The following is a 14,422-nucleotide window of genomic DNA, read 5'->3' as shown; positions in this document are numbered from 1 at the left end:
ATAACCTGAATACAAATCACCCATTGAATAGATCGCCCTTCCAGCAAACGCCTCAGCAAATTCATCCACAATAGGTCCAATTCCTGCATTCCTGACAGTTACAGCATTCACCGGCTGCATATCTTGAATAAACCGCAGTGACCTATTCTTCTTAGGTACCGTAAACCATCGACTAGAATACGGCGCAAATGAAGGTTCTAATATTTTCATCTTTATCTTTTCTTTCAATAGTTCCACCAATTTAGGTAAATGTGCCCTCGGTACTGGAATCGGCCTTAGATTCCAAGGTACATGCGGTACAGTGAAGATAACCATAGGTGTTATAATATTTGGATCTACACACCCAATTTCATGAGATTCGAAGGCAAACGATCTACCTTGTTTAGCCAACATCTTTTTGAAGCAAGTAATTTCCTCCAGCAATAAAGAACCATCAGAACCAATCTTCAATTCTTCAAAAGTCTCTTCAGTAAACTGATGTCCAATACTCATTGGATCTCTTAAACTCGCTTCTTTTGATGCTTCTCCCATTTGTTCTTTAGAATCCTCTGGTAATGGTCCGGCAACAGGCTTTACCTTCTTATTTGCCGTTTTATATCTCGTCTCTACTGTGACTTTTGGTGCTTGAAAAGATTCAAGCATGGTATAAACCTCTCTCGAATGAATATCAACAATCTTATCATTATCCCCTAACCCAATAGATGTAATCAATTCCAATGAATCTTCCAGCCCATTTTCTTCATAAACACCCAAAATCCTCTCATCATCTTGCAATGTACCTATCTTGCGTAACTGTCCTTCAATATCATATAATCTTTTTCTTTCTTTTCTTTTAAAATCATCAACTTTCTTATACATAATATTTCCATTCTCCAATATACCAATAAAACTCGCATCAAAAGCACCTTCATCTCACGAGAGTACCTCCTCTTTTGTACCTCTATAATCTCGCTTTACAGTGGTACCTCTCCAAAATCCTTAAATCCTTCAACAATCTTTGGCAATGGTTTCTCCCTCAACCTATCTCGATTCCGTTCATGGTTAGGAGGTACTGTTAGAAATTGTACAGCTTTCATCCCATCTTCGCTCCGTACCCTTACATAAGCAGAACCATCAACAAGTACCTTTGTTTCCATCCGTGTTGCCGTGATATAAGGTTGTCTTAAAATCAACGGATAAGACGTTGTATCTTAAACGAAGAAATGTTGCTCCGTCGCAACATCCCCAATCCGAATTTTGATATTTGGACAAGCTCCATATAATTCGCCTCGTGTATTATTAGCTGCTCGTATTGCCCATCCATGTTCCATATCAATTGGCCATTTTTTCTTCTTATAAAGATCTTTAGACATGAGATTTATTTCAGAACCGTGGTCGACCAAAGTAACTATTGGTTCTTCTATATCTCCTACCTTCACCAATACCTCAGTAGTTGCCCTTGCCCAATGCTTTCGATTATAATGTCTTAAAGTTTCTATTTCCTTGTCACTAGAATCTTCGAAACGTACTCGCTGATTATACCCATTCTTTTCATTTGTTGGTTGCTTGTAACCAATATCAACCTCTTCTTCATCTCTATATATTCTTGCATCAATAGCATGACTCATTCCAGTTTTGCCCATTAATTGCCTCTTTCGCTTAATGTTGTCAATGATAACATCAAGAAACTCCTTCTTTGCAATTCCCAAGACTTCTTTCAATGTGAATTCCACCTTAGCGTTTAATATACGTTCTTCCAACACCCCTTTCAAATTTGTTGCCGCTTCAATGTCAGAAAGTAGCTTATAAGCAATTGATTTGCCCTTATCTTTTGTCTCCATTGTTTTCTCTCCCAATGATACTGAGGTATCCTTTTCAGGCAATTCTTATGAAGCTGCCTCCCGAGCCTTGTCTCCTCGAGTTTGCCTCTTAAAAGAATTTCCTTCTCTAGTATCATCAAAATTTCCTCGTCTTTTTTCTTCCATCAAAGCTTCATGTTGGCTCTTAGCAATATATGCATAAACTCAAAGAGACTCAACAGGATCCTCCCAACTTATTCTACCTTGTATTGTAGCTGCAGTTTTCAATAACGCTTCTCGAGGTAATTTTCCTTCTTGCATTGTAGAAACGGCAGAAGCCCAAAACTCACTAGTTTCCGTACTTCTACCAATTTCATTATCTATTCTAGTACCATAACTTGCACTTTCTCGTGCTACTGTTTCATGCTCTTTTAAGTAATCTTGAACCAATGCTCTCATTCCTCCCTTGCCAAAATTGGTTTGAAGAAGATCCTCTCTATTTTTCAATGCTATCTTTCCATCTTTCCAGCAAATAATTCCCTGCCGTATCATATTATTAAATTCATTGCAATCTTTTCTAGTGTGTGAAGCATCATCACACCAAATGCATCTTTGTACATATCCTTGTTTTGAAACATTCTTCGAATTGTTTATAGAAGTATTCTCTTCAAGTCTTGCCAATTTGATTTGAAGATCTTGCATTCCTCGTATAATTTCTTCCATACCCATATCTGCTTTCTTTGACAAGGATGTCGAAGGTTGAACTGTAGGCATTGTCGGTGGTGTTGTACGTACTGGAGCTTTGGGTGCTTGTACTGTTTTTGGAATATTACTCCTATCCTTCCTCCTTTCTTTTTTTGTAAGCAACCCCACCGCATCTTCAACGTTCTTCCACTTCGTTGTCAATCCTTCATCTTTTTCTTTGTCTTCAAGAAGGGGTTCTAATTTCTCTTGCAATTCTCCATCAGTAGCTTGAAGAAATAGATCAACTTTGTTTGGCTCCAATGTCAATTTTTCTACCTTCGATAATTGAGAGTACTGCCTCTCAAATTCCCTTAGTAGCTCTGTTGCTTATAAATTCTTATTGGGCTGTTCAATCCATCCCAGAAACAGCTTCTTAGTAACGCGATCAGCATCTTCCAAGAAATATTCGTCTTTCAATGCATGTGAAAAATCTTCCCATGAATTCCCACAACGATCCGTAATCGATGTAATGTGGTCCCTTATCTCCGGTATCGTGGCAAGTCCAAATAGTGCAACCATTTTCTTCTCAGAAACCCGATTTAATTCCATTTCACGAACATAACATCTTAAATACCTTGAAATATTCCTCCCATCAAATTGATCAATTTTATTGACCACTGCTTACAATGCTTTGGTTGCCAAAGCTTCTTTTCGATCATTGCTTTGCTGTTGCTGCATTGACAATGAGAAGGCTTGAAACAAACTAGCAATAGACGGATCCATGTGCATATCTTGTCCTTTAGAAGTCTCCCCACTAGAAACTTCTTCCAAAAATCCTTCAAAATTTTTATTTTCGTTTTCTATAAAAATAAAGATAAAATCAACCGAAATCCAATACCTTCTACCTCAAGCTTTCACGTCGGGTTCACCACTTATGTCGTATTACGTGCTTTCCTGCTCGAGAACGCGCCGGGCGTCTAGCTGTAGAAGGTAGTATGGAGATTTGCCGATAGTCAAGCAGTCTATCAGTTTTTGACTGCTGGAATATAAACGACTGCAACAATGTACCGTAAATCTATACGGGTGCTCTTCGACTGCTTATCAAAGTCCTTTTTGCCCCAGCCGGTAGGTCTCTAGACGTTACAGAGAACCCCGTACAACCCAAATTGTTAACCTTCAATACTGCTTTGTACTTACGATCTTGTATCCACTGACTGTCTTGTTAGATTAACCCAATAAATTTCATTCACTCCGCATACTCAATCCTATAGACATCCTTTTAATCCTTCAATCACAGACGTAACTCGATTTCACAAAACAGTCAAGAGTATTCAAACCCACTTCATTTAAAAATCCCGATTCACCATTACAACACTGACTTCAGCAGCGATTGCCTCAGTCTTCCCCAAAACTCTACGAAGAAGAAAAATCTAAATTCTATGTCTTTCCTTCCCCGACCCGAAGCATGAAGCTCCTCTCTCTAATCCCCTTGATCTTCAAAAACCTCCAATTAAAAAAACCGAACTGGTAACCTTGCAGAAGCTTTAAAAATCCTTCCCCCCCCCCCCGATTTCCCTCAAAAAAAACCACCCCCAAAACTATATCCCACCTAACCTTATCCTCTGAATTTCTTCAATCTTCCGTCTTAGATCCGGAATTGGCTCCCACCTCAAGCTTGGATCCAAAATTGGCTCTCGCCGTCAAGCTTTATCCTCCGTTTTTGCCTTTAAGAAATCCATTTACTGAAAACAACGTTCCCTGAGACGGCACAGAGAACAGGACAGCCTGAAACAGAATCGAACCCCGTAATCGGGACCATATTGAGTCGCCCGACCAATTCAAGTCCTATATTGGGAAAGATGCCCGTAGTAACCTAGATGTTCCCGTAATTGGGATCAAATTGGTCCTTGCGTCAGATTGGCTAAGACCCGTAGTAAGACCTGGATTTCTCGTAATTAGACTGCACTGGGTTGACCGGCCAATTCAGGTCTCATATTGGATAAGAGGACCTGGATTGGATTATCGAAATTAGATCCAATTGGCTCCTCGAACCCGTCTTGTGAATTGGTCCTTCTCTTCCTGCTGACTCCCGTTATTGGAATCGAATGGAGCATTTCAGTATGCCCCGGCTGACTGTAACGGAGTGACTGAACCTGACCACTTAGTATTTATACTGGAGTTGGTCGATGCTCCCAATATTCGAGGTAACTAAATATTAATAAAATTCTCCTTTCTTTTTATTTTCACTGTATAATCGTGTTACAACACGACACCGTAAGATCCACATAAATGTCCAACAATTACAACCTCTCGTAATCTAAATACGGACTCCGTACCCGATAATATAAGATGAACTTCTCCAAGCCGAGTTAAAATCTTTTCACAATCCTGTATATAATCAACAACATATCTGCGACACCCCCTCGTATCTAAAGTTTCATCCTTGTCTCCTTCACTGCACCCTTTTATAGGAACATCATCCAAAAAAGGCATAGTCTTCTCCGGAATAAAATCTCTCAAAAGCTTATTCATCCCATTCATCATATGCGCAACTGAGTTGGTCGCGCCTTGAGGAAGAGTGCACATTCTAACCAATCCAAGTGGTGTCCTCATCGTTGTCATATCTCTACTTCCTTCGACAAGTTGAAATTGATCATAACCTGAATACAAATCACCCATTGAATAGATCGCCCTTCCAGCAAACGCCTCAGCAAATCCATCCACAATAGGTCCAATTCCTGCATTCCTGATAATTACAGCATTCATCGGCTACATATCTTGAATAAACCGTAGTGACCCATTCTTCTTAGGTACCGTAAACCATCGACTAGAATACGGCGCAAATGAAGGTTCTAATATTTTCATCTTTATCTTTTCTTTCAATAGTTCCACCAATTTAGGTAAATGTGCCCTCGGTACTGGAATCGGCCTTAGATTCCAAGGTACATGCGGTACAGTGAAGATAACCATAGGTGTTATAATATTTGGATCTACACACCCAATTTCATGAGATTCGAAGGCAAACGATCTACCTTGTTTAGCCAACATCTTTTTGAAGCAAGTAATTTCCTCCGGCAATAAAGAACCATCAGAACCAATCTTCAATTCTTCAAAAGTCTCTTCAGTAAACTGATGTCCAATACTCATTGGATCTCTTAAACTCGCTTCTTTTGATGCTTCTCCCATTTGTTCTTTAGAATCCTCTGGTAATGGTCCGGCAACAGGCTTTACCTTCTTATCTGCCATTTTATATCTCGTCTCTACTGTGACTTTTGGTGCTTGAAAAGATTCAAGCATGGTATAAACCTCTCTCGAATGAATCTCAACAATCTTATCATTATCCCCTAACCCAATAGATGTAATCAATTTCAATGAATCTTCCAATCCATTTTCTTCATAAACACCCAAAATCCTCTCATTATCTTGCAATGTACCTATCTTGCATAATTGTCTTTCAATATTATATAATCTTTTTCTTTCTTTTCTTTTAAAATCATCAACTTTCTTATACATAATATTTCCATTCTCCAATATACCAATAAAACTCGCATCAAAGGCACCTTCATCTCGTGAGAGTACCTCCTCTTTTGTACCTCCATAATCTCGCTTTACAGTGGTACCTTCTCAAAATCCTTAAATCCTTCAACAATCTTTGGCAATGGTTTCTCCCTCAACCTATCTCGATTCCGTTCATGGTTAGGAGGTACTGTTAGAAATTGTACAGCTTTCCTTCCATCTTCGCTCCGTACCCTTGCATAAGCAGAACCATCGTCAAGTACTTTTGTTTCCATCCGTGTTGCCGTGATATAAGGTTGTTCTAAAATCAACGAATAAGACGTTGTATCTTGAACGAAGAAATGTTGCTCCGTCTCAACATCCCAAATCTGAATTTTAACATCTGGAGAAGCTCCATATAATTCGCCCCTATGTTATTAGCTGCTCGAATTGCCCATCCATGTTCCATATCAATTGGCCATTTTTGCTTCTTATAAAGATCTTTAGACATGAGATTTATTTCAGAACCGTGGTCGACCAAAGTAACTATTGGTTCTTCTATATCTCCTACCTTCACCAATACCTCAGTAGTTGCCCTTGCCCAATGCTTTCGATTATAATGTCTTAAAGTTTCTATTTCCTTGTCACTAGAATCTTCGAAACGTACTCGCTGATTATACCCATTCTTTTCATTTGTTGGTTGCTTGTAACCAATATCAACCTCTTCTTCATCTCTATATATTCTTGCATCAATAGCATGACTCATTCCAGTTTTGCCCATTAATTGCCTCTTTCGCTTAATGTTGTCAATGATAACATCAAGAAACTCCTTCTTTGCAATTCCCAAGACTTCTTTCAATGTGAATTCCACCTTAGCGTTTAATATACGTTCTTCCAACACCCCTTTCAAATTTGTTGCCGCTTCAATGTCAGAAAGTAGCTTATAAGCAATTGATTTGCCCTTATCTTTTGTCTCCATTGTTTTCTCTCCCAATGATACTGAGGTATCCTTTTCAGGCAATTCTTATGAAGCTGCCTCCCGAGCCTTGTCTCCTCGAGTTTGCCTCTTAAAAGAATTTCCTTCTCTAGTATCATCAAAATTTCCTCGTCTTTTTTCTTCCATCAAAGCTTCATGTTGGCTCTTAGCAATATATGCATAAACTCAAAGAGACTCAACAGGATCCTCCCAACTTATTCTACCTTGTATTGTAGCTGCAGTTTTCAATAACGCTTCTCGAGGTAATTTTCCTTCTTGCATTGTAGAAACGGCAGAAGCCCAAAACTCACTAGTTTCCGTACTTCTACCAATTTCATTATCTATTCTAGTACCATAACTTGCACTTTCTCGTGCTACTGTTTCATGCTCTTTTAAGTAATCTTGAACCAATGCTCTCATTCCTCCCTTGCCAAAATTGGTTTGAAGAAGATCCTCTCTATTTTTCAATGCTATCTTTCCATCTTTCCAGCAAATAATTCCCTGCCGTATCATATTATTAAATTCATTGCAATCTTTTCTAGTGTGTGAAGCATCATCACACCAAATGCATCTTTGTACATATCCTTGTTTTGAAACATTCTTCGAATTGTTTATAGAAGTATTCTCTTCAAGTCTTGCCAATTTGATTTGAAGATCTCGCATTCCTCGTATAATTTTTTCCATACCCATATCTGCTTTCTTTGATAAGGATGTCGAAGGTTGAACTGTAGGCATTGTTGGTGGTGTTGTACGTACTGGAGCTTTGGGTGCTTGTACTGTTTTTGGAATATTACTCCTATCCTTCCTCCTTTCTTTTTTTGTAAGTAATCCCACTGCATCTTCAACATTCTTCCACTTCGTTGTCAATCCTTCATCTTCTTCTTTGTCTTCAAGAAGGGGTTCTAATTTCTCTTGCAATTCTCCATCAGCAGCTTGAAGAAATAGATCAACTTTGTTCAGCTCCAATGTCAATTTTTCTACCTTCGATAATTGAGAGTACTGCCTCTCAAATTCCCTTAGTAGCTCTGTTGCTTGCAAATTCCTATTGGGCCGTTCAATCCTTCCCAGAAACAGCTTCTTAGTAACGCGATCAGCATCTTCCAAGAAATATTCGTCTTTCAATGCATGTGAAAAATCTTCCCATGAATTCCCACAACGATCCGTAATCGATGTAATGTGGTCCCTTATCTCCGGTATCGTGGCAAGTCCAAATAGTGCAACCATTTTCTTCTCAGAAACCCGATTTAATTCCATTTCACGAACATACATCTTAAATACCTTGAAATATTCCTCCCATCAAATTGATCAATTTTATTGACCACTGCTTGCAATGCTTTGGTTGCCAAAGCTTCCTTTCGATCATTGCTTTGCTGTTGCTGCATTGACAATGAGAAGGCTTGAAACAAACTAGCAATAGACGGATCCATGTGCATACCTTGTCCTTTAGAAGACTCCCCACCAGAAACTTCTCCCAAAAATCCTTCAAAATTTTTATTTTTGTTTTTCATAAAAATAAAGATAAAATCAACCAAAATCCAATACCTTCTACCTCATGCTTTCACGTCGGGTTCACCACTTTTTGTCATATTATGTGCTTTCCTGCTCGAGAACGCGCCGGGCGTCTAGCTATAGAAGGTAGTATGGAGATTCGCCGATAGTCAAGCAGTCTATCAGTTTTAACTGCTGGAATATAAACGACCGCAACAATGTACCGTAAATCTATACGGATGCTCTTCGACTACTTGTCGAAGTCCTTTTTGCCCCAGCCGGTAGGTCTCTAGACGTTACAGAGAACCCCGAACAACCCAAACTGTTAATCTTCAATACCGCTTTATACTTACGATCTTGTATCCACTGACTGTCTTGTTAGATTAACCCAATAAATTTCATTCACTCCGCATACTCAATCCTATAGACACCCTTTTAATCCTTCAATCACAGACGTAACTCGATTTCACAAAACAGTCAAGAGTATTCAAACCCACTTCATTGAAAATCCCGATTCACCATTACAATACTGACTTCAGCAGCGATTGCCTCAGTCTTCTCCTAAACTCTACAAAGAAGAAAAATCTAAATTCTATGTCTTTCCTTCCCCGACCCGAAGCATGAAGCTCCTCTCTCTAATCCCCTTGATCTTCAAAAACCTCCAATGAAACCGAACTAGTAACCTTGCAAAAACTTGAAAATCCCCCTGATCTTCAAAAACCTCCAATGAAACCGAACTAGTAACCTTGTAAAAACTTGAAAACCCCCCCTGATCTTCAAAAACCTCCAATGAAACCGAACTAGTAACCTTGCAAAAACTTGAAAACCCCCTTGATTTTCAAAAACCTCCAATGAAACCGAACTAGTAACCTTGCAAAAACTTGAAAATCTCCCCTGATCTTCAAAAATCTCTAATGAAACCGAACTAGTAACCTTGCAAAAACTTGAAAACCTCCCCTGATCTTCAAAAACCTCCAATGAAACCGAACTAGTAACCTTGCAAAAACTTGAAAACCCCCACTCTTCAAAAACCTCCAATGAAACCGAACTAGTAATCTTGCAAAAACTTGAAAACCCCCCTTTCCCCCGATTCTCCTTCAAACTTATTCTTCCCTTAACCTTATCCTCTTGAATTCCTTCAATCTTCCCTCTTGGATCCGAAATTGGCTCCTGCCGTCAGAGCTTAGATCCAAAATTGGCTCACGTCATCAAGGCCTTCTCCTTCGTTTTTACCTTTAAGAGATCCATTTGCCGCAAACAACGTTCCCTGGATGTTCCCGTAATTGGGTCTGCATTGTGTTGCCCAGCCAATTCAGGTCTCATATTGGGTAAGAAGATCCGGATTGGATTCTCGAAATTGGATCCAATTGGCTCTTCGAACCCGTCGTGTGAATTGGTCCTTCTCTTCCTGCTGACTCTTGTTATTGGAATTGAATGGAGCATTTCAGTATGCCCCGGCTGACTATAATGGGGTGACTGAACCTGGCCACTCAGTATTTGTACAGGAGTTGGTCGTTGCTCCCAATATTCGAGGTAACTGAATATTAATAAAATTCCCCTTTCTTTTTATTTTCACTGTATACTCGTGTTACAACATGACAACGTCAATTTGCATGTCTTCTACTTTCGAATGTACGTTTGATAAAGATGTTGATGTTGCCATTGAGTAATAACGTTGAGGTTCCCGTGAATGATTCTCGAATCGAAATTTGAAAAGTCGATTATCACATTTTACTGCAAAATTAATTGCTTGACTCAAAGTTTGAGGATCAGGTAAGTTGAGCATCAATTTCTTTACTTCGTATTGCAATCCATAAAGAAATTGACTGATGAGTGCAGCATCATCCCACTTGATGTCAATTGCAAGTTATCGAAATTGTGAAGCATACACTGTTACTGAGCGATTTTTTTGTCGCAGAATTTGGATCTTATTTGTTGCAACACGAGTTGCATCGTGTTCACCATACATAGATCGAAACTCCACCAAAAAAGCTTCCAAATTGTCCAATATTGGATTTCGTTGTTCAAGAAAAGACGAAAACCACGATAATGCAGAACCAGAAAGTAGAGTGCCAATAAACTTGACTTGTGATCCTGGAGTTGGATAGCTTTGCGGTTGAAGTTCAATTGCCAATTGTACTTGATTGATGAACCCTCGAAACTTTGATCTCGTACCATCAAATTTCTCAAGTAAGGCAATTCTTGGTTCTCTAGTACTTATAGGGTGTTGTACAATTGGAGAAGGAACGTGATTTGTTGTAGATGTTGAAGCACCTCCGATCATCTCTATATCTCTACTTTCTGCTATTCTTGTTCTTTCCTGTGTTGGTGAATTGAGTTGATGCATCGCAAGCATTAACTCCCTCATTTGCTCTTGCATTTGTGCCATTGCACTCTTCATTTCAACAAGCTCTGACATAATGACACTAAGAAGAAAAATTTGTTTGATACTGCTCAAGACAAAAGAAAAGAAAGACTTGATAATAAAGAAGATACTAAGAACAATATCAGTTTAGAAGTAGGTAATCCGCAAACTTCTAATACGCTTATGTCTTGTCAAGAGAAAGGGGTAATCCACTCTTACTCAAGAAAAACAAAGCTCTGATATTGTAAGTGTACTCTTGTCAATCTGTCAAGGACAAGAACTCGATGAAAAACAATTCAGACAAGTGAGCCTTCACTCAAAGAGAGGTAAATAAACAAATATATATATTGAAAGAGAAACTGGAATGGCTATTGCCAAAAGACAAGAAAACTAGAGACCCTTGAAACTAGACTAGAAGCAAGAAAGGAGTTGACAAGAGTGAAGAGAGCTTCACTCTTACCTCTATATATACTATCTAACTAGAAGCCACGTGGTGATATTCTATAAGACCTCTAATATGTATTGACTTTCTAGGCCACATGTCTTTGCTTGCAAGGCAAGTTTTCTATGAGTGGACTACGTAGTTAGCTTGTCCTTCAAGCTACCAACATGTGTGGTACATGGCTAACTTGTTGACCAAGTTTTTAACCTAAAAGTCAACTATGGACTTATATAAGGTCAAAGCAGTGTCTATAAAGCTTCTAGGAAGCTTCTCTAGAAGATATTGTACAATTAATCTACTTTTATCTTCTTTTACATACTTTTATAGACTCTTGTAGGTAATTATATGTATATCCATGACATATATGGCACACACATAGAAAACTTGTCTTATAAGTTAAGATACATATCTTATAAAATCAACATATTTTAGAAGTCCTATAGGACATTGTTATGTAGCTTCTAGTTTAGAGTATATGTAGAAGAAAGAATGAAGCTTTTTTTATTCTTATCAAACTATCAAGGACATCAATCTCAAAGAAAGAAATCATCAATATACTCTTGTAGCATTGAAAAGAACTAGAAAGTCACTCAAAGATGATATTATATTGAACTAGAATAGCTATTGTCAAAAACAAGAAGGTTAGAAAGTCTTAAAATAAGACTAAAGACTAGAAAGATATGGACAAGAGTAAAAAAGGCTTCACTATTGCCTCTATATATAAATATATATTCTTAACTAAAAGTTATATAGCGATGTTCTATAGGATCCCCAAAATATATTGATTTTACAAGACATATATCTTAAGTAACAAGGCAAGTTTTCTATATGCACGCTACATTATTAGCTTGTTCCAAAAGCTACCAATACATGATTAACTTGTTGATCAAGTTTCTAACCTATCAATCAACTACAAATACATGTAAAGTCAAAGTAACGTCTATAAAGCTTCTAAGAAGCTTTTCTAGAAGGTATTATGAAATTAACCTATTTTTATTTGTTTTTACCTACTTCTATCTAATCATATATATATTTATTAGATTACATATGTATATCCATGATAGCCAAGGTGTATGATCTTAGTGTATAGATTAACAAGTGTAGAAAAAAGCCATATTATGTTTGGAACTATGAATAAAAAAGACAGGGTATTTTATGCATTGTTATAGTTGATGAAGAAAAATGATGGTAGAGATGGTGGTATGGATGTATAAGCAATGGTGTAGAAGATCTACAATGAAGCTATTTATGATCTTTTGGCCATTATTGGTACATTCTATGATAAATGAGTGAATAAATTTCAAAGTATCTTTTCTTGTAAGCCTTTGGTGTTGTTAATCATTTAATATGGTTGATTATGGATTTGGATTTGTTATATTAAATTTATTATTATAATAGATATTATTGATGGTGAGAAATAAAGTATTGTGGTTTTCAAAATTTTTAGAAGTATCCTCATGGTGATTTGTAAGTAAAGTTGGATATTATAGGAAAAAAAATAAAGATGTGTAGGTCTATTTTGAGTAGAAACTAATAAAGCTATTGACAAAGCTTTTAGTGGTAATAGGAAGGTGGTGTAGAGTATCGATTACAATGGTCAAAGCCCTCATAATTACTACATGATAAGTATGTATATTATTTTATATTTTTTATTTGTTACTTTTTATGGATATTGAATCTATTATATGATAATTGACATGGATTGTACATAAAAATTATAATTGATTTTTTCAAAGTTGAAAAAAAGTTAATTTTGGTAGATATAACAAGATTAAAAAATATTGAATAGATTAGATTAAAAAAAGATATTATCCAAATATATGAATAAAAATATAATTGAATAGATGTGAGTTTATTTAAAGATTTATATGTATAAGTAATATTTTGAAATTCTATGAGTGATACGTAGAATACAAATTAAGTGTTAAGATTATATATGATTGTTAGATTATGAAAATCAATAAAAAAAAAAATGGAACACTAAAGTGAGTTGTAGAGACTATAGCTAATAGAGATTCTTATATATTATACCATAATAGTAAGTTGATAATGCTTTTATAAGTTAGATTTTTTCACTTTTCTTGGTCTAATCTGAATGATTGAAATGATATTATGGATTGAACTAGTGTTATTAGTTGAAGTGGGATAAAATTGAAGTAAAAAGTAATGTAATTACATTATGATTGGATAGAGTTTTGTAATAAATTAGCATATAAATTGGTACATAATATTATAGGATTTATTTGAAGATAGAAGTAGCAAGATTTTGTTTATTTAATGTGCAAGTTTTGATCCAAAAGATTTGAATAAAATTATTGATATTTTTGAAAATGGAGTAAAAATAAAGAATATTTTTTATCCAATAAAGAAGTCTTTCGAGGGAATTGAAGGAGAAAGAAGAATACCATGAGGAGTTAAAAGTAGAGCTGGCACAATTGGAAGAGAAAGAAGAATATCATGAGCAATTGAAAAAAGAGTTGGCAAAGTTGAGAACGAATGAGGGGATGAAGTTTAAAAAGGAGAAGAGTTCAAGTGGTTATTCTATGTCTATTCTTCAGAGTGTAGAGAAGCTACATGGAAGAGATTGTATTCATCAAACAATGGTATGTTTGATATTGAGAGTGTTGTTGGAGAATATAAAAATTTGAGTGGAGGAATATAAAAACTTATCTAGAAAACAACAACATTTGATCTAGTAAGTTTATAAAGCTGTCTATGGATTTGCTAGTCCATGCTTTAGAGTCCATGCTTGATAATTTCCAATCTCCTCTACCAAGAAATTTCCTACCACCTTCTATGTAGTTGTTAAGTATTTGCAAAATACTTGGATACTAAAAAACATGTTTTATAAAAGCTTCAACAAATAATTTTATTGCATTTTGAGACTATAACTACATTTCAAGGTGAAAGTCGATATTTAACTTACAAAACATATTCAAAAGTTTTGACTAAAAATTTACATGAGGTACAAATTTGTCTCTTTCACTTTTTGGAAAATATAATAAGAGAGATTAATGCTCAAGAAAGTTTAGAAAGAATATGTATATATTATTGAAGAAACACAACAAGCAAGATACAAGTAAGTAGAAATCAGCAAGGTTGCACACAAGAGAAGTGTGGAATGAGATTCTTCTCACTTCCAACTTCTTTTACTTATAGGAGGAGTTTACATCTACTATGGCTGAACTTCATCT

This window comes from Physcomitrium patens, chromosome 13 (genome assembly GCF_059467195.1).
Source record: "Physcomitrium patens ecotype Gransden chromosome 13, ASM5946719v1, whole genome shotgun sequence".
In the NCBI taxonomy this organism is placed as follows: domain Eukaryota; kingdom Viridiplantae; phylum Streptophyta; class Bryopsida; order Funariales; family Funariaceae; genus Physcomitrium; species Physcomitrium patens.
This window is presented reverse-complemented; position numbering follows the sequence as displayed.